Source organism: Ovis aries, chromosome 1, assembly GCF_016772045.2.
Source record: "Ovis aries strain OAR_USU_Benz2616 breed Rambouillet chromosome 1, ARS-UI_Ramb_v3.0, whole genome shotgun sequence".
Classification (NCBI taxonomy): domain Eukaryota; kingdom Metazoa; phylum Chordata; class Mammalia; order Artiodactyla; family Bovidae; genus Ovis; species Ovis aries.
Window position 1 is genome coordinate 71697188 of NC_056054.1, and position 20039 is coordinate 71717226.

Sequence of the window (20039 nt, forward strand, 5' to 3'; positions counted from 1 at the left end):
GTTAAGGGGCAGGTAATAATCATATTTAGCTTTTAGAATAATGGAGCTAGGGTGATATTTGTGACAAGGTTGAACTTAACTTGAGGAAAACAGCCACACTTAAGAAATCTTCTACCCTTTGGAGTTCACCACCCAACTACCATCCTTTTGTGATTCGCAGGTGAAACCTCAAAGGACCACCACCCTCAAATATTCTGAGATAGACCCATCTTCATCCTTCCTCAAGGCTCTCATAAGGTGCAGGATGACTCCCTTGTTCACCTGCCTGTATGAAGCCCCAGGCCCCTTCCCTTTCTCTGAGATATTCCTCCTTAATGAACACTCTCCCTGTTGCAATAGACCGAATAAACCCACCTCCTTCAGTGTCTGGGGCGTTTTGTCTTTTGCATTAACACAACAGCGCTGGACTAGGAGTCAGAACCTTCTATCTGAGAGTAGACTAGCACCTGTTTTATTTTTCTTCAACAACTTTTATTATATCCATGGGAATAGAAACACCTCGAGCAAAGAGCTTGTCTTTTTAAAATTCTGTTTCTTTGTTTTTAATTGAAGGATAATTACAATAGTGTGTTGGTTTCTGCCATACATCAACATGGCTTAGCCATAGGTATACATATATCCCCTCTCTCTTGAGCCTCCTTCCCACCTCACACCCAATCCCACCCCTCCAGGTTGTCACAGAGTCTTCTTGACCACTGTATCCCTGAGGGTCTGCAGCAGATCCTGGCCCATGGCAGGCACTCGAGAATTAGGACAAATTATGGCACGACAGCCCCCAGCCCACCTGAGACATCTGCCATTCACCCCGGGTTCCCTTGCCTTTCTCTGTCCCCTTTGTCTTCCTCCCTGCTTCTCTGTGTGTCCCTCTGTGTCCTCTGCTCCGGTTGCTCTCCTCTCTGCCTGCCTCTGTCCTCTTCCCCTTTTGGGAATCTCTTTCTATTCTCTCCCTTCCTCTTGCTTCCCTTGCTTCCCTCCATGGGTCTTGGACCTAGCAGATCCCTCTTATCCCTTCAGCCCTTGCCTTCTGCTGGGATGTTTATTGAGGAGGATGCAGGGCCCAGGGAGAGCGCTCCAGATAAGGACTGAGCCAGCGACAGCTGTGGGTCTGTCAGACGGGTACAGCTCTAACTTTGGACACGCATCTGGTCGAGGGATCCTTGAAGATAAAGATTCACTTGGAGTTGGTCGAGTCGGCATTTTGGAAACAATCAAGTAGATCTGAAGCCTTGCTCCAAGCGGGGAGGTGAGAGTTGGGGAGGGAGAAAACCAGACCAGAGCCCTGCCTTCCAGAACATCCTGGTCTCATTAGCCAAAGAGGTAAGGGCCACACAAGGTCTTCTAGGAAATAGTAGGGGAACAAAGATGTGCAGGCAGAGAGCTCTAGAAGGGATCAGCCACTGTCAACTTTGGGGTGAGCGGTCTGTGTGTGAATGGTAGCAGCCAGATAGAAGAGGAGATCCGGGCTCCAGCTGCCAAAGGTGAAAGCAGCTCCCCCGTGACACAAGGCCACCAGGGCCACCAGGGCCACCAGGGCCATGCTGGGCTGGGGAGCCTCTCCTGTCAAACCCTGTCCTGGCTCCCTCCCTGTCCCCACCAGGACCAGGGAAGAGCCTGATTCAAAGCCTGCAGGTCCCCCAGAGCATAGAACTGGAGCTGAAAATCTTGACGAATAAAACCTGCAGCATCTCACTGCTGCCGTGACACTCAGGAAGTCATTCACATTAGCATGCGAGGCTCTGGGAGCTGAGTGGGAGGCAGGAGCCAGCTGACGCTTGGAGGAAAATAAGACGGTTCATTTGTGCCCCTGAGGACTCTCCAGGCAGATGCTGATCTATCCAGCGTCAAACCTGTTTATGCTGAATGCAACACGGAATTCCTTTTGTGACTGCTTTTATAAATAGAATGGGCCATTTCTTTCTGGGAAATGCCTGGGAGATTCACGTGACCTCCTAAGAAAGGTGCTTGTAGTTCTGTTACACTGGAGGGGCAGAGAAGGGAGAGGCTCTTTTCCTGAGCCCTGGCATTTAGAAGTGTGGTTTAGAGAAGAAAAAAGGAGAGTGGCAGTAATGAGTAAAGTGAGTAAATATTTCCCCGAGCGGATGATTCTTGGAGCAAAAAGGGATCCGAGAGGGAAGGGGCTGGCAGAGAAAGGTGTGTGAGTGTTTGCTGGAGCATCTCCCGAGTTCCTTCAGGAAAAAAGCTCCTGCTTCATGGTCCTGATGACTTCTGTCCCTTCTCCCCAACTCGGCACAACATACCCACCTAGGTGGAGTTTCGTTCAGGTGTGTGTGTGTGTGTGCGCACGTGCGTGTGCTCAGCCATGTCAGAATCTGCAACCCCATGGACTGTAGCCTGCCAGGCTCCTCTCTCCACAGAATTCTCCAGGCAAGAACACTGGAGTGAGTTGCCATTTCCTCCTTCAGGGGATCTTCCCAACCCAGGGATCAAACCCATGTCTCCGGGGTCTCCTGCATTGGCAGGCAGATTCTTTACCACCGAGCCACCTTTGTGCAGGTAGTCATACTTAATAGAAGACTCGGTTGTTGAGTCATCCGTTCCTTATCAGTGATGGTCTCGCTACTCATACCTCACTACTGATGCTGACTCACGGTTGTCTCCAAAGCTGCAGTCTTTGGACCTTGGGAAGATAATTTTATAACAACACAGATGCTCCCTGGCCTGTGTGCTCTGAGGGTCACAACAGCATCTGAAACCAAGGCTCAAGGCCCAGGCTTATGAATATTTAGGGCACAGTCCCTGATTCCTTTTCTGGATCGTCCTTCCCCATCAATCAGAATATTTAGAAAATGTGTAAATAGCCATGCCAAAAAGATTAACTTGATTTACGTCTGTCTCTATAAACATACAGTATTTTCCAGCTTCCATATTTCAATATTAATATATCTTCAGCTGCTGAAATTTCAGCAGCAATAAGGCAACCCAAGGAGGGTAGGAGGCAGGGGAGAGAGAAGGAACCAATATTTCTGGTATTTCGTGACTCAGCACTGTGCAACTTTGCACATGTTTTGTCCCTCACAGGAACAGGGTACTAAGAAGTGTGATTAACCTCAGACCACAGTTGAAGAAAGTGGGGCCCAGAGAGTCGGAGTGCCACGTGCCAGTTTCCTCTGCAGCTTCCTCGCCTCCCTCAGACTTCCTTGAACCGAAGAGAGTCAGGGCTTTGCTCTGGATTAGGCTTCTGCTCAAGGGAACGTTGTGACTGGTTTGATCTTGTTTCCAAACCACTAACGTTTTCTCCACATCATCAATAAGGCTGTTTCGCTTTCTTACCATTCGTGTGTTCACTGGAGCAGCACTTTTAATTTCCTTCAAGAAGTTCTTCTTTTCATTCACAACTTGACTAAGAGTTTGATGCAAGAAACTAGATTTTGGCCAGTTTTCCTTGGACATGCCTTCCTCACTAAGCTGAATCAGGCATTTCTAGCTTTTGATTTGAAGCGAGAGACAGGTAACTCTTTCACTTGAACACACAGAGGCCAGTGTCGGGTTATTAATTGGCCTAAATTCAATGTTGTCATGTTTCAGGGAATAAGGGAGGCTTAACAAGAGGGAGAGGGGGAATGGCTAATGGAGCAGTCAGAACACACCCCGCATTTATGGATTAAGTGCCCCATTTTACATGACCATCTTATACATTCACAGTAATAACATCAAAGGCCACTGATCACACGTCACCATAACAAATAAAGTAAAAATGAAAAAACTTGAAATACTGAGAAAATTATGAGAATGTGACACAGAGACACAAAATAAGCAAATGCTGTTGGAAAAATGGCATCCAGAGAATTCTCAATGCAGGGTTGCCACAAATCTTCAATTTGTAAAAAATACAAAATCTATAAAGTGCAAAAAAAGGAAAGTGCAATAAAAGTTCTGCCTATAAAGCTTTTGTGGGAGAGGAAAGTAAAAACCTTTTCTACAATTAGTTGATTATTAATTCCTGCTGCCCCCACCCCCCACCCCTGCAATATGGTTATGGTTTCAGAGCAAAATAGGAGCTCAGGAAAAGAGCAAAAAAAATCTGATGTGTATGGAATTAATGAAGGGAATAGCCTGAAGAAGCAAGAATTTGAAAACCTTTGAATTTGGATGCTAGAATTTGTAGCAGGTTTCTTCACTCACCAAGAAAGCTTGTTAATCCATTCTTTAGGGATCAAGGGGATTCCATACATTCCTCTGGGGCAGTGGCCTGGTCCTACCTGCCTCAGCCCCACTTAAGGGAGAGCCTCCAAAGCCCACCCAGTTTGAACTGTGGAAGATAATAACGCTGCTTTCTGGGTCCACACAGAGACCAGGGTTACCTCTTTCAAAGAGCAGGCAGGGATCCAATCAAGAGACAGTGTCGGTTTACAGTTCAGTTCAGTTCAGTCATTTAGTCATATCTGACTCTTTGTGACCCTATGGAGTGCAGCATGCCAGGCCTCCCTATCCATCACCAACTCCCAGAGTTTACTCAAACTCATGCCCATTGAATCGGTGATGCCATCCAACCATCTCATCCTCTGTCGTCCCCTTCTCCTCCCAGCATCAGGGTCTTTTCAAATGAGTCAGTTCTTCACATCAGGTGGCCAAAGTATTGCAGTTTCAGCTTCAGCATCAGTCCTTCTAATGAATATTCAGGACTGTTTTCCTTTGGAAAATTGACTTAGGATTGACTGGTTTGATCTCCTTCCAGTCCAAGGGACTCTCAAGAGTCTTCTCCAACACCACCGTTCAAAAGTATCAATTCTTTGGTGCCCAGCTTTCTTTATAGTCCAACTCTCACATCCATACACGACTAATGGAAAAACCATACCTTTGACTTAACGAAACTTTGTTGGCAAAATAATGTCTCTGCTTTTTAATATGCTGTCTAGGTTGATCCTAGCTTTCCTTCCAAGGAGCAAGTGTCTTTTAATTTCATGGCTGCAGTCACCATCTGCAGTGATTTTGGAGCATAAGAAAATAAGTCTGTCATTGTTTCCATTGTTTCCCCATCTACTTGCCATGAAGTGATGGGACTGGATGCCATGATCTTCAGTTTTAGAATGCTGAGTTTTAAGCCAACTTTTTCACTCTCCTCTTTCACTTTCATCAAGAGGCTCTTTGCTTTCTGCCATAAGGGTGGTGTCATCTGCATAACTGAGGTTATTGATATTTATCCCAGAAATCTTGATTCCAGCTTGTGCTTCATCCAGCCCAGCATTTTTCATGATGTACTCTGCATATAAGTTAAATAAGCAGGGTGACAATATACAGCCTTGACGTACTCCTTTTCCTATTTGGAACCAGTCTGTTGTTCCACGTCCAGTTCGAACTGTTGCTTCCTGACCTGCATACAGATTTCTCAGGAGGTCAGGAGGTCTAGCATTCCCATCTCTTTATGAATTTTCCACAGTTTGTTGCAGTTCACACAGTCAAAGACTTTGGCATAGGCAATAAAGCAGAAGTAGATGTTTTTCTGGAACTCTCTTGCTTTCTCAATGATCCAATGGATGTTGGCAATTTGATCTCTGGTTCCTCTGCCTTTTCTAAATCCAGCTTGAAGATCCGGAAGTTCACGTTTCATGTACTGTTGAAGTCTGGCTTGGAGAATTTTGAGCATTACTTTACTAGTGTGTGAGATGAGTACAACTGTGCGGTAGTTTGAGCATTCTTTGGCATTGCTTTTCTTCAGGATTGGAATGAGAACTGATCTTTTCCAGTCCTGTGGTCACTGCTGCATTTTCCAAATTTGCTGGCGTATTGAGTGGAGCACTTTCATAGCATCATTGTTTAGGATTTGAAATAGCTCCACTGGAATCCCATCACCTCCCCTAGCTTTGTTCATAGTGATGCTTCCTAAGGCTCACTTGACTTCGCATTCCAGGATGTCTGGCTCTAGGTGAGTGATCACACTGTCGTGATTATCTGGGTCGTGAAGGTCTTTTTTGTACAGTTCTTCTGTGTATTCTTGCCATCTCTTCTTCTTAATACTTGATTTTAACTAAAACAAAAAGAAATTTGCTGGCAGTTGTATTTCCTGTTAGAAAGAGTTGTGGAAGGGTGAGTGAAAGGGTTCTGGAGAATGAATGACAAGCATGTGAGTAGCTTCTTAGGAACGCAGGTGGGGGTGTGATGGCTATAGATGGTGCGTTTAGTAAACAAAGCTCTCTTGGATGGAGCTTCCCTTCACCGAGCCCTCCCCTCCTTTGGGGCCTCTCAGGCCTCCTCTCTTCAGAAAGTATTATTATTTTTGGCCCATGCTAAAAAAATGATAAGAGCCTATTAACAGCAGCTACAGTCATTACTGTAGGGAAGGAAAAACCTTCCCTTCTTCCAGCCTATGTTCTTCTACTGGTCTAATTATTAAATTGCCATGAGACACACAGAAAGACAGACAGCAGTTTAATAATATGCCTATGTCCTGTATACTTGGGAGAGACCCAGGAAAACCAAGTAATTCCTTGAAATGGTAGAAACACTCATCCAAAATACCATTCTCAGCTGAAGATAAATGAAGATGCTGGAGGAAAGGGGAGTTATGAGAGGCTATCAGGAAAAGCACAGTAATAAGAGTAAGGTAATCATGCAGATCTAAGTCCTTGCCGTCTCCACAGATAAGAGTTTCAAGAAATCGAGTAACCTCCCTCTTTCTGGTACTGCCAGGGAGACACCCCTACAAGTCGAGATTCCCTTATACAGGTAAGTGTCTCTTACAAGGTGTAAATTCTTGATTTTCAGAGCTTCTTCTATGTCTTCTGTTTTTAAAAAAATAAAGACAGTACCAAAGGGGAAAGAAAGAAGGGATAAATTAGGAGTTTGGGATTAACATATACACACCACTATATATAAAATAGATTACCAACAAGGGCCTACTGTGTTGCCCAGGAAACTATATTCAATATTTTGTAATAACTTATAAGGGGAAAGAATCTGAAAAAGAATATATAGAGAGACCTGAATCACTGCTGCACAGTTGAAACGAATACATTATAAATCAACTGCATTTTAATTTAAAAAAAGGGAGAAAAAATAAAAATATAAAATAACCAGCCTAAAATAATCTTTATGCTAAAGAGACCTATTTTGGGGTGGCAAATTCTGCTTCCCTACATTACCAATTACTTAATACCTACCAAGTGCTAGGCACTGTCTGGAAACTTTTAACATGTAATATCTATTTCTTAACAGCAATCCAATCTTAGAAGCAGTCCAACAAGCTGTACATATATTAATATTATCTCTCATTTTCCTAACAACTAAGATTGCTTTGATTTTCCTTGTTTCACAGATGAGGAAACAGAGAGGTTGCTGTGTGTGCAGGGCCACACAGCCTGCTGCAGATGGAGCTGGCACTTGGGCCCAGCCTCCTTGAGGGCAAGGGTCTTGACATGCTCACCTTTTGTATCCTTCACAACCCAGCCCCTTAGTCCATTGTGTGCAGGAGGTTCTCAGCAAATACTAATTCGTTAAATTACTTAAATCAGTATTTGCCTACACACCCAGAGATAATGCCTCGGGATGTGGCTTTGTGTGTACGTCCTGGCAGTGGCAAAAAGGGAATGGGGACATGGTCTCTGAAGAGCCCTGGGCCCCAGCACCCACCTGCCCTGTTGGCCAGCAGCCGGTCACCTCCCTCTGACCACACTCTTCCACACTCAGAGAATGCCACGATTTGGAGCCAGAACTGGCCTCACAGACTGGCCCAACCCGCTTCATTTTATAGATGTTCCCATCTATAAATCAAGATCAAAATCTGTACCAAGTTTCATGAATTCACCACTTGTTCTTTCCCGCAGGAAATCGTCTTACACAACAGGAGATCAAAGTGGATCAATACACTCCTGAGCACATGCATGAAAGGACCTGTAGGTCCGGGGTCCCCCACCTCTGGGACCTAATGCCTGATGATCTGAAGTGGAGCTGATGTAATAAGAATAGAAATGAAGTGCACAGTAAACGTCATACACCTGAATCATCCTGAAACCATTCCTCTGCCCTGGTCCCTGAAAGAATTGTCTCCTATGAAGTCCATTTCTGGCACCAAAAATGTTGGGGTCCACTGCATAGGAGATGAGCAGTGAAAACCAGCCTCTGTTTTCAAGGGGGGTCTAGTTTGGTTGTAGAAAAACACAACAGTCAGTGATATTAAATACTTTCCAGGGGCCACGTCCAGTGGGGACTGTGTTCCCTCTAGAATGTATCATTTGTAATATTTAAAGCCATCAGAAGTGTTTCCCAGCAAACTTTTAATTCCTAAGCAGAGTAGACTGGGAACATGTTCCTGTCCAGCCTTCCCTCCACCTCCACTTGTACTCGGATGCTTTTTTTTCCTTCTAAAAGTACAAGAGTGCTACCTGTGTGAGCTGGCCAGGTCGCTCTGCAACCAGAGAATCCACGTGCTGGCTGGGTCCCAGCAACACCACACCCAGATATGCATGACTTCCTCATTTTTCTGCGTTTCTTGGGAAGGAGAGGTGAGCTTGCCTGGCATGACTCAGGCCAAGGAAGTGAAAAGCCCAGACACGGTGTTTCACCAATTCCTCCCAAGTTTACTAACCCAGCAGTGTTTGCAGACACTGAGATCTCAAGGCAGTAACTGGGAGTCTCTTGGGACCAGTTGTCTAAGACCTGAAGGTGACAAATACTACTTGATGATCTGATCTTCACTGCAAGTGCCAATGGCATTTTTTTCTTCTTTTTCCTTCTGTAACTTTTTAGGGAATTTTTCAGCAGGGTTATAGAAAATGGACTCAATTCTCTTCCCAAGCTCAGATTCTAATCAGGATTTTTCAACACCCTCCCAGTTCCCTGTGCAATAATAAATTATGCGTAATAAATAAATGCTATGACCAAATATTATTACATCATGGATCAGTGTCCAGAGTGGGCCTTGTAGAAATAGCACATAAAAGAGCCCTGGACATCCTGGTTGCCATTCTGGGCACAGGGCAATATTCAGTTTAGACCTCGGCCTTCTGCCCTGGAGGAAGGCTGGGCTCTAAGTTTCCCTGTTGTGAAGATGACCCCAGAGTCCTCACACAAGGGCCCTACGCCTGCTCTTGAACCTGCATGCGGACTGCTCCTGTAATGGAGATGAATGAGAGGTTAGGGTGCCTGAACTATTGTTCGTTGGTGGCTTCAATTGGACAGAAAGTCTGAGAGCCATTCTCTCTCACGTGGGTGTCTCTGGAAAGCTGCTTCCAAACTTCCCTGGAGTAAGGGAACTCCTTGAGTTTAATATTTACTGAGAACCTACTTGTACCGAGCCTGTGCCAGGCACATTAGGAAAAGGATAACTGTGCCACGGTTTCTGTTGTTGGTGGCCTCAGACGACATGCAGCCCAGCAGAGGTCATTATTGACCCAAAGACAGGATAACCCAAACCCACTGCTCGAATAAAGTCCTCAACCAGGTCTGCTCTTGGATTTGGGCTTGATGAGGTCCTAAAGGAGACACTGTTTCTCTGATGTTCCCTCTTTCTAACACTTCCTACCCTCTGAGGGTTTAAATGGGCTGATGATGAAGGGGATAAAGTTCCAAGTGCATGGACCCGGCAGGGTGCTGTGTAGACAGATGCTCTGTTCCCACTGGGGACCTCTAGGAGATGGTCTAGACCTGTCCTGGTGTTGACTCCCCTTAGCCTGGGTGAGGAAGCTGAAGGACCAGTCGGTGAGTTCCCTCTGTCCCTCACTGGTGGAGGGCACCAGCCCCTGGTAAGTCTGCCTCACCTGTAGGCCGGAGCTCCTGCAGACAGAGAGATCCAGAGTTGCAGAATGTGCAGGGGTGCAGAAAGGGGGGTGGGAGTGGAGCTGGGCAAGGCCTCATGGCAGCTGTCCGCCTCCGCCCCGCAGCCCCAGCTGAGTAGGGGTGTGCACACTCAGAGGAAAGCCAGCAGGATGTGTGGGAACGGTGAAATGGATACCCAGCCCCCGGGAGAGGAATGTGACCCCAGGGGTGTGGGCCTCTGTCTCCAGCAGGCAGTAGGGAGGTGGGAGCCAGGGGAATGGCGGTGTTGTTTCATACAGCTCTCCCTGGAGAGAAGTTTCCTTCTGAAAACACACAAGGGCTCAGGGAAACAGGTTTGAATTAACCTTACACATGGAGCCTTCACAGCCTGAGGATGGGCTCAGCGTGCTGGGGAGAAATGTCTTGGGATTCCTGCTTTCCATCCTTGCATAAATGTTCTCTGAGATCAGGATCTGACCTCAGGCTTTCTTGAATCTGCTCCATATTCCAAGTATCAGGGAGGAGCCGGGGTTCACACCAACCTGGCAGGTGGAAGTTTCTGTGACCTAGAAATGGGTCTGTGAGAGGCCCGTTTGGCTGTAATGAGCTAGCTTTCTGGGAACGTCATGAGCCTTTCTGCTTGTCCCATGCCACCAGGCTCCACGGGGCCTAGGAAACCCCTGAGACTGCACTGGGGCCGAGACTTGGCCCAGCTTCACGCTGGAAGTGATGCTGCCTGGATTCCGGGTGCCAAGGCATTTGTTAGTATTTCTGAGCTGTTCATTAGCATTGGGGGAGGTCAGCCCAAACTCAGGCAGGAAGGAAGGGCTGGGGAAGGAGGGTGCCTTCACCGAGCACATGTTCATCTACACATTTGGCCTGTGGTCAGCTGCCCTCCAGTCGGTGGAGTTTGTAATGTTGCTCAGCATGACCTGGGGCTGCCGGGTCAAAGTAGCTTAGGGTAGAAGTGGCCCTAGGACCAGCAGGCAGCCACCCCCTCCTCACTTCTCCCAGGTTCTGAATGCAGCAAAGAGAACTTCCCAGTGTAAACCCCCTTCATCCTCACACTGGAACAGACTGAAGCTCCCTGAGGTGTACTGTCAGCTCCCTCTTATCAACAGCATCATAGCTGAACTGTCTAATCAGGAGAGAGTGGAGGGCAGGAAAGGGTACATATCCCTTCCTGACCTAGCGCTCACTCTGTGGTTGGGCTCCCTTCCTGAGCAGGCAGAGCCCAGGGACTTTTCTGAGGTGAGTCTCCTCGAGCTTGGAGACAGGGAGCAGGTACTTCCAGCCTGGCCTGTGGAGTCCACGGTGCTCCTCCTCACTGGTCTTTTTCAGGCCAACGAAGGGTCATTCTCCAAAGATCCTGCCTGAGAAGAAAGCAGTCAAGCTAGACCCCAAATCCTGTATCAGATCAAGGGGTCCACATTCGCCTCAACAGAGCCAGTTTCTTCCTCCTCTGCAGGGAGCTCGGGCCCCTCAGCCTGCTTGGGCTGCCTGCCAGCAGTTGGCTTTTAAGGGGTTGAGAACCCTCTGGAGAACCTGTTCCAAGGAGAGAGCCAGGGAGAGTGAGCCACACCTGGAACACAACTTGAGGTGTTGGAGATCGGGCGTGGTTCCTACTTCAGCGCAGTGGAATCTAACCTCAGCCTGGCCCCTTGGATGTGTTTTCTGGGTCACAGGAAGAGGAAGGGCATTATTATTTTAATTCCAATTTTGTTTCACTCACTTAGTGGCTCTGGGCGAGCTACCTAAGCCCTCTGTGCTGGGCTCCTTGGCTGTCCACTGGTGGTACATAGTTCCTGGCTCAGAGGTTGCTACGAAGTCAAATGAGTGAAGGCTTTCATCCTGCTTAGAACACCGTGCATGTCAAGTGTTTGTCAAAGTGAGGAAAACCAAGGGCACAAGAGCACTACTTGGGGACCCTTAAGCTTAGGGCACGTGGAGGGGAAAGGACAGAGAGCAGTCTATAGCACAGTGACTGCTATGCCCAGGGATCGCCACAGGCAGGTGGGGGTTGTTTGGGGATGCAGAGACCCCTGGGACCAGGCAGTGGGTGCCGGGAGAGAGCCTTATATGGGAGGGTAAGAGGCAGGTACAAGTGGATTCACGTTATTGTTAATGTGGCTTCATCTACACTCACAGTGCTAACTGGTGAGGCACGGGTATAGGCCCTAGCGGGGCTCCCCCCAGAGTCAAAGTCAGTTTCTTAGCAGCTGAAAGTACAGAGAAGGTAAGGGCTGTGTCCTGGGAGGTACCTAGAGCTCAAAGGTCTGGTTTCTCCCCACCAGCTGTTCTTTCATATTTAGAAAAACTCTCCAGATCTTTCCCATTTCTACTTTGATAGGGCTGGGTTTTTACATCTCACTACACCTGAAACCTAATTCTTATAGACTTTGCTTACAGAGAACTTTGTTTCAAGTCCTCTGTCTTATTAGTTAGGGTGGTTGTTAAAATTAACCCAGGCTTCTAGAAAAGGCATCACCAAAAGATGGGAGTTTTTGAAAAGCTGCTGGTTTGGAAAGCTGAATGGGAAAGGGAGGTCCACACTGTACTTAACAACATGAGTCTTCGGAGCCTCCTTCTAAGGAGGGGCCAGACCACTCACTCAAGGCTTCATAAGAGGCTTCAGACCTGGCCCTGCCAGCTCCCCCAACCTCTCTGGGCTCTCCTGTACAACCTAAGTGGAGAACCAGGGGAAGGAGGAAGAGGACAAGTTTTCACCAGGGCAGTGTTCATGGGAAAATGTTACTTCCTCCCCAAAGCGACAGGGAGAGTTGGACGTGCTGGAAGACTGAGAGGGCCATCGGAGTGAAGCAGAATGTCATGAGACTGGGGAATTTCTTGGGGGGCCAGCACGTGTCCCTGGAATGCAGGCAGAGGCCTGCAGGCTCAGCTTGGGTAGAGGTGGGAGGGGCCTGTCTGGTAGCTGCTTGGCCATGAGCCAATAGGCCAAGTGAGCACGGTAAAGGCACAGAACAATGTTAGCCAAAAGGAAATACAGCTGCTCCGAGGGGGAACTCAGTCCACAGATGTAGCTGGAATGGGCCAGAGAAAATCTTACCCCACCCATGCTGAGATCAGAGCACCAGCCAAAATAGCCAGTATCATGTGGACCATAACTGAGCCAAGGCGAGACTAGCAACATCTTCCTAGCACAGACAGGTGACCTGTCATTTTAGATCGCCCCTTCCTCCTCTTCCCTGTCCCCCTCTAGCTTATAGCAACTTGACCCAAAAGGAGTGGTTAAGAAAGAGAGGACGTACCACACACCAAACTACTTCAAGTCCCGAGCTGAAGCCTGACTTCCCCATTGAGACAGGAAAGGGGAGATTTAAACTGGATCTGAGGTTGGAGTTCTGACCCAGACTGGGTTAGATACTGAGTGTGATCAGTGGGTTATGGAACCTCCATCAGTACAGGATGGGCAGAGACGGTGACTGGAGAGAACACCTTCTTAGACTCGCTCTCCAATTAGTTGAGACTCCTCGCTGTTTTTGCAGCCAGGAATTCTAGGAACCTGAAGAATATATTTTCTTCTTGAAACACAAGATCTGGAGAAACCTAGAAAATGAAGCAAGAGTGAACTCCTTGTCTGAAGCAGAGATCTGAAAACTCTGAAGCATTCATCAATGCTTAGAGAGCAGCTTCTTGAAGACTTGTAACTACGCAGTGTATTAGTTTTCTCTGCCTGCTGAAACTAATTACCACAGACCTGATGCTAGCCTAGGGTGACCCATGTCAGACCTCTTACCTACAGAACTTCAGGATGATAAAGTTGTGCTGTGTCAACCTCTATGCACGCACGCTGAGTCATTTCAGTTGTGTCCGACTCTCTGTGACCCTATGGACCATAGCCCACCAGGCTCCTCTGTGGCAACCCACTCCAGTATTCTTGCCTGGAGAATCCCATGGACAGAGGAGACTGGCAGGCTACAGTCCATAGGTTCAGTTGGACACAACTGAAATGACTTAGCATGCTTGCATAGAGGCTGATACAGCACAACTTTGTCATCTTACAGCTCTGTAAGTAAGAGGTCAGACACGGGTCACCCTGGGCTAGAATCAAGGTTTTGGCAGGGGTACACCGAGCACTCACATTTCACCACTTCAACTTCTTCTCGCCCTTTCTTCCCCCACATTTGAGGACCTAGTTACCATATTGGGCTCACTTGAAAAATCTGGGATTCTTCCAATCTTAAAGTTGTTTGGCTCAGTTTTCAATTCAGTTCAGTTTAGTTGCTCAGTCCTATCTGACTCTTTGCGACCCCATGGACTGCAGCATGCCAGGCCTCCTGGCCCATCATCAACTCCCAGAGTTTATTCCAACTCATGTCCATTGAGTCTGTGATGCCACCCAACCATCTCATCCTCTGTTGTCCCCTTCTCCTCCCGCCTTCAATCTTTCCCAGCATCAAGGTCTTTTAAATGAGTCAGCTCTTCACATCAGGTGGCCAATGTATTGGAGTTTCAGCTTCAGCATCAGTCCTTCCAATGAATATTCAGGATTAATTTACTTTAGGATGAACTGGTTGGATCTCCTTGCTGTCCAAGGGACTCTCAAGAGTCTTCTCCAACACCACACTTCAAAAGCAACAATTCTTTGGTGCTCAGCTTTCTTTATAGTCCAACTCTCACATCCATATACCACTACTGGAAAAGCCATAGCTTTGGCTAGATGGACCTTTGTTGGCAAAGTAATGTCTCTGCTTTTTAATATGCTGTCTAGGCTGGTCATAAACTTTTCTTCCAAGGAGAAAGCATCTTTAATTTCATGGCTGCAGTCACCATCTGCAGGGATTTTGGAGTCTCCAAAAATAAAATCTGTCACTGTTTGCACTGCTTCTCCATCTATTTGCCATGAGGTGAGGGGACCAGATGCCATGATCTTCGTTTTCTGAATGTTGAGTTTTAAGCCAACTTTTTCACTCTCCTCTTTCACTTTCATTAAGAGGCTCTTTAGTTCTTCACTTTCTGTCATAAGGGTGGTATCATCTGCATATCTGAGATTATTGATATTTCTCCCAGCAATCTTGATTCCAGCTTGTGCTTCATCCATTTACTCTGCATATAAGTTAAATAAGCAGGGTGACAATATACAACCTTCACCTACTCCTTTTCCTATTTGGAACCAGTCTGTTGTTCCATGTCCAGTTCTAACTGTTGCTTCCTGACCTGCATACAGATTTCTCAAGAGGCAGGTCAGGTGGTCTGTATTCCCATCTCTTTCAGAATTTTCCACAGTTTGTTGCAGTTCACACAGTCAAAGGCTTTGGCATAGTCAATAAAGCAGAAATAGATGTTTTTCTGGAACTCTCATTTTTTCGATGGTCCAGTGGATGTTGGCAATTTGATCTCTGGTTCCTCCGCCTTTTCTAAGTCCAGCTTGAACATCTGGAAGTTCACTGTTTACATAATGATGAAATCTGGCTTGGAGAATTTTGAACATTACTTTACTAGCGTGTGAGATCAGTGCAATTGTGTGGTAGTTTGAGCATTCTTTGGCATTGCCTTTCTTTGGGATTGGAATGAAAACTGACCTTTTCCAGTCCTGTGGCCACTGCTGAGTTTTCCAAATTTGCTGGCATATTGAGTGCAGCACTTTCACAGCATCATCTTTTAGGATTTGAAATAGCTCCACTGGAATTCCATCACCTCCACAAGCTTTGTTCATAGTGATGCTTCCTAAGGCCCAGCAGCTTACATTTTATCTGTAATCTTGATTCTCCTTTGCCATGCAACCTACCAGAGTCACAAGTTCTGGGAATCAAGACATAGACAACAATGGAGGGGGCCATTATTCCTCTCCCCCATGTGGCTTACACATTACTGAATTCAATTTAAACAAAAATGTATGTGATCCTTAAAATATGCAAGCCAAGATTCAGTCACATTCCATCACCTGCCTCACAGGGGTTCTGGGAACTAGAGAGGCAGTAGACAGAGATGGTTGGACTTTCATCACGTCTGAAGGGTCACCCCAAAGTTACTCCATCCCACTGAGACCCCAAGCAGGGGAAACAGCAGGATCACAGACCCTGCATGCACCCTGGAGCTAAGAGGCTCGGAACCCCTTTCTACACTCACTGCTCTACTGACACTGGGGCTTACCCTTTCCACTTGTAAGTGTCTTCTGTTGCAAGGATCTGGATTGCCAAATCCCAGGCAGCTTTAATCAGTTTAAGGTGCTGCAAGAGGCTGCTGACTTAGAGAAGAAGGAAGGTGGTGAAAGGCGCTGTCACTGGTACTCCTGAGTGTTGGGGCTTGCCTTTCTCCTAGGGTGGAATGTTCTGGCTAAAGGCTGCATCTGCACACATGCTGCAGCCCATGTTGGAGACAGAGTTGGAGCCAGCTCCTCCTGATCTCCAGGGAGGATCACCAGTGGAAGGCTCTGCAGAGCCTGGGACTGTTAACTGAACTTGCTGGGAGGGGCAAGTGTGTGGAATTGTTGCAACTCTCTGTATGTTTCAACACTGGCCTCTCTTCCCCTCCCTTCCCAGCTCAGGCTGCCCTAGGTGTTCTTGTCTGACCTCCAAATACAGAAGGAAACCATCCCCCAAATTAGGACCAGGTTCCCAGGCCTTATAGGTGTCCTGGGCTGGGGAGGTGTGATGAGCAGGCTTCTGTGAAGCTTCACATTGATTAGTCAGTCATGCACTCTGGGGTCGGGAGGGTGGTCTACTCTCCCTTACTAATGGGTCCAGCAGCTTCTGGTCCAGCACAGCCCCTGGGTGTCAGAACATTCCCCCTACTGCTCTCCCCACTGTCCTGTCATTGAGCACTTTGAGGACACGAGCCCAGCTTCAGACCACCCTCATTGATGTAGTGTGGCTGCTGAGCCATCCATTACTGATCTTTGTCCCCCTGGAGCAATGCCCACCACCCCCAGCTTCTTTACACAAAAGCTCTCTTTCTTATCTTACGCAATAAGTCTTAATAGCTTGTTGGAAAGGACACGATGGTCTGTTAAGCCCTTAAGAACATAAGTACTTATTTACTTATTTACCCTCCTGGAGAGTAAGATGGGCCTGGTGGGTGTTTCCTTAGAAATACAAAACCCTGAACCGGACCTGTCCTCCCCCTGGAGCATTCATTCAAGATGAGGTCACCTTCCCCAAAAAAACAGTCCAAAAGTTTTCCTTCTGAAGCACAGAAATCTATTCTCTAATCACATTTTCTGTAATGAGCTCTATTATACTATCATCATGGAAAAAATAATCACGTGCATTTGTGAATGTTTAAACAGCAAGGCCGAACGGACATTTCAGTTCAGTTCAGTTGCTCAGTCGTGTCCGACTCTTTGCGACCCCATGAATCGCAGCACAGGCCTCCCTGTCCATCTCCATCTCCCGGAGTTCACTCAGACTCATGTCCATCTAGTCCGTGATGCCATCCAGCCATCTCATCCTCGGTTGTCCCCTTCTCCTCCTGCCCCCAATCCCTCCCAGCATCAGAGTCTTTTCCAATGAGTCAACTCTTCGCATGAGGTGGCCAAAGTACTGGAGTTTCAGCTTTAGCATCATTCCTTCCAAAGAAATCCCAGGGCTGATCTCCTTCAGAATGGACTGGTTGGATCTCCTTGCAGTCCAAGGGACTCTCAAGAGTCTTCTCCAACACCACAGTTCAAAAGCATCAATTCTATGGCGCTCAGCCTTCTTCACAGTCCAACTCTCACATCCATACATGACCATTGGAAAAACCATAGCCTTGACTAGATGGACCTTAGTCGGCAAAGTAATGTCTCTGCTTTTGAATATACTATCTATGTTGGTCATAACTTTTCTTCCAAGGAGTAAGCGTCTTTTAATTTCATGGCTGCAGTCACCATATGCAGTGATTTTGGAGCCCCCCAAAATAAAGTCTGACACTGTTTCTACTGTTTCCCCATCTATTTCCCATGATGTGACGTGACCGGATGTCATGATCTTCGTTTTCTGAATGTTGAGCTTTAAGCCAATTTTTCGCTCTCCTCTTTCACTTTCATCAAGAGGCTTTTTAGCTCCTCTTCACTTTCTGCCATAAGGGTGATGTCATCTGCATATCTAAGGTTATTGATATTTCTCCCAGCAATTTTGATTCCAGCTTGTGTTTCTTCCAGTCCAGCGTTTCTCATGATGTATTCTGCATAGAAGTTAAATAAGCCTTGACGTACTCCCTTTCCTATTTGGAACCAGTCTGTTGTTCCATGTCCAGTTCTAACTGCTGCTTCCTGACCTGCATACAGATTTCTCAAGAGGCAGGTTAGGTGGTCTGGTATTCCCATCTCTTTTAGAATTTTCCACAGTTTCTTGTGATCCACACAGTCAAATGGTTTGGCATAGTCAATAAAGCAGAAATAGATGTTTTTCTGGAACTCTCTTGCTTTTCCATGATCCAGCGGATGTTGGCAATTTGATCTCTGGTCTCTCTGCCTTTTCTAAAACCAGCTTGAACATCAGGAGGTTCACGGTTCGCGTATTGCTGAAGTCTGGCTTGGAGAACTTTGAGCATTACTCTACTAACATGTGAGATGAGTGCAATTGTGTGGTAGTTTGAGCATTCTTTGGCATTGCCCTTTTTTGGGATTGGAATGAAAACTGACCTGTTCCAGTCCTGTGGCCACTGCTGAGTTTTCCAAATTTGCTGGCATATTGAGTGCAGCACTTTCACAGCGTCATCTTTCAGGATTTGAAACAGATCACCTGGAATTCCATCACCTCCACTTGCTTTGTTCCTAGTGATGCTTTCTAAGGCCCACTTGACTTCACATTCCAGGATGTCTGGCTCTAGATTAGGGATCACATCATTATGATTATCTGGGTCGTGAAGATCTTTTTTGTACAGTTCTTCTGTGTATTCTTGCCACCTCTTCTTAATATCTTCTGCTTCTGTTATTTCCATACCATTTCTGTCCTTTATCGAGCCCGTCTTTGCATGAAATGTTCCCTTGGTATCTCTAATTTTCTTGACGAGATCTCTAGTCTTTCCCATTCTGTTCTTTTCCTCTATTTCTTTGCATTGATCACTGAAGAAGGCTTTCTTATCTCTCCTTGCTATTCTTTGGAACTCTGCATTCAGATGCTTATATCTTTCCTTTTCTCCTTTGCTTTGCGCCTCTCTTCTTTTCACAGCTATTTGTAAGGCCTCCCCAGACAGCCATTTTGCTTTTTCACATTTCTTTTCCATGGGTATGGTCTTGATCCCTGTCTCCTGTACAATGTCACGAACCTCATTCCATAGCTCATCAGGCATTCTATCTATCAGATCTAGGCCCTTAAATCTATTTCTCACTTCCACTGTATAATCGTAAGGGATTTGATTTAGGTCATACCTGAATGGGCTAGCGGTTTTCCCTACTTTCTTTAATTTAAGTCTGAATTTGGCAATAAGGAGTTCATGATCTGAGCCATAGTCAGCTCCTGGTCTTGTTTTTGTTGACTGTATAGAGCTTCTCCACCTTTGGCTGCAAAGAATATAATCAATCTGATTTCGGTGTTCACCTCTGGTGACGTCCACGTGTAGAGTCTTCTCTTGTGTTGTTGGAAGAGGGTGTTTGCTATGACCAGTGCATTTTCTTGGCAAAACTCTATTAGTCTTTGCTCTGCTTCATTCCGCATTCCAAGGCCAAATTTGCCTGTTACTCCAGGTGTTTCTTGACTTCCTACTTTTGCATTCCAGTCCCCTATAATGAAAAGGACATCTTTTTTGGGTGTTAGTTCTAAAAGGTCTTATAGGTCTTCATAAAACCGTTCAACTTCAGTTTCTTCAGCGTTACTGGTTGGGGCATAGATTTGGATTATGGACAGTAGCCAAATGCAAACCAGTTTCTCTTGTTTGGATGTAGAACCACAGCCTCACACAACAATTTTGTCACAGTTATTTTAGGGATACGAATACAAGGATGCTTCTAACCCCAGAAACAGTTCTGCACTAAGAAGCCCTGGTGGCTGACCTGCTGTTTCACTCACTTGGCCTTGAGCCTCAGTTCCTTCTTCTCCAGGGAGAACAGCATGATACTACCTGCCTGCCTGCTAGGGGTGCAGCGAGCCCCTAGTGAGGGCAGTGGCGCAAGCATGTTGGGGTCTGCACAGCGCCCGGCATCACATGCTGGCATCAGTGGCCCTGGGGAGAAGTGATGGAGCAGCCCTGTGGTTTTGGTGATCCTGCCAGGCTAGGGTAGTGGAGAGAGTCTTGCCCAGAGTTCCGGCCACCTCCAGGGACACCCCCACAGAGAACAGGACAGTTGCCACAATGGCAGGATGAGTCAGGGAGAAGCAGGGGCTGGGAGGGGTTGCTGAGGGGGAGGCCAGGCTTGCTGTGACTTCCTTTCTGGCCCCAGTGAGAGA

General features: G+C 46.8%; 1 long non-coding RNA gene across 1 annotated transcript in view; it reads right to left on the minus strand.

Moving 5' to 3' along the window:
* Positions 1–449: 449 nt before the first annotated feature.
* The window catches only part of LOC132658019 (uncharacterized), a 59276-nt gene continuing 39686 nt past the window's right edge, over positions 450–20039 (minus strand). The window contains exon 3 of the long non-coding RNA XR_009596962.1: positions 450–13278. This is a non-coding gene — a long non-coding RNA (uncharacterized LOC132658019). The remainder of the gene's footprint in view (positions 13279–20039) is intronic.